Genomic DNA, 1413 nt, shown 5'->3' on the forward strand with positions numbered 1-1413 from the left:
GTTGTTTTTTTTTGTTGTTTCTTGATTTGCCGGTCGAGTATGGCTCAGAGGTTTTCGATGGGGTTCGTGTCAGGAGATTGGCTCGGCCAGGGCAACTTCTGGATACCATTTTCTTCCTGCCACTTTTATGTGTTTCTAGTAGTGTGACACGGTGCTCCATCTTCCTGGAACAACGTTGTGTTCTTGTCCACGAAACCCGAGGAATAAAGTGGCAAGAGTCCTTCCTCCAATATTTCGACGTATTTCGCAAAATTTATGTTGCCAACGCACTCCACTAAGCTTGATCTCCCACCAACACAAACAGCTCCCCAAACCATCACGCTGAAACCCCCATGCTTCACAGTTGGCTGCGATCTGTTGAGCCAAAACCCTTGGTGAGGCATTCCCTAGACCAATATCCTTCCACTGTCCGAAAATTGAGCGAATCTTGATTCGTCTGAGAACAATACGGTCTTCCAAAAGTCCAAAGGCTTGGTCATCATATCACTTGCCCACTTCTTTCGTCTGACTATGTTGGCAGTCTTAATAAGGGCTTCCGTCTAGCTGCTCTGCAACGATAACCCAATCTGTGAAGAATCCGTTGAACAGATTTCGGGCTCATCCCACCAACTTTGGCCACTTTTGTAGTTGTTAATCTGGGATCCATTTCGATGCTTCTCTTGACAGCCCTTTTTGTCCTCTCCAATGGACCAGGACGACCCGGACGCTGCTCAGTTGTTTTCTTGCCGTGTTTCCTGAACTGCACGATGATTCTGTTGACTGTCGAAAGCGGGATTCCCAAATTGTGCGAAATTTATCGCTGACTTATTTCCACCATCTGCTTGACCAACTATCCTTCCTCTAACAAAATCTGACAATTCGAGAGAACCTTGAGTTCTAGGCATGTTGTAGCTAAAGATAATTAGTGTGCGGACCATTTTCATTTATATAGTGCTCTGTGAACACAAATTAGTTAGCATAAATCAGTTAAATGACGAAAAATTAGGTGTCTATTTACTTGTGACCACTCAGTTTATATGCAGATAATTAATGAAATACTTATACATCAAATTTCGTATTGTTGCTTATTTGAAATTTAGAGAGAAAATCCTATCTTCCATTCGTTTAATAGTGGTAAGTTTAAACCTAACTTTATTATGCTGGGCTTTGTTCTGAGGTATAAAATATAACTATAGAAGATTTGTTTTCATTATCATCAGCAATGGTATGGTTGGAGTGTGAAGTAACTAGTTCTATTTAAATGTTTATAGTTTTGCTTGAGATTTAGAAAGTAAGATATCAACTAGTTACAGACGGTGAAAAATAGTTTTTGATGAGAGGCTTGTAAACAGACGCCAAAAATTGATAATTGGTGTACACACACACACACACACACACACATATATATATATATATATATATTGTTACGTCTCT

General features: G+C 40.2%; 1 protein-coding gene across 1 annotated transcript in view; it reads right to left on the bottom strand.

Annotated features, from left to right (window-relative positions):
* The window catches only part of LOC111083470 (protein dead ringer homolog), a gene marked incomplete at its 5' end in the record, with an annotated part of 18854 nt that overhangs the window by 1674 nt on the left and 15767 nt on the right, over positions 1-1413 (bottom strand). The gene's annotated exons all lie outside the window — the stretch shown is intronic.

The sequence above is a fragment of the Limulus polyphemus genome, unplaced genomic scaffold, assembly GCF_000517525.1.
Source record: "Limulus polyphemus unplaced genomic scaffold, Limulus_polyphemus-2.1.2 Scaffold9660, whole genome shotgun sequence".
NCBI lineage: Eukaryota > Metazoa > Arthropoda > Merostomata > Xiphosura > Limulidae > Limulus > Limulus polyphemus.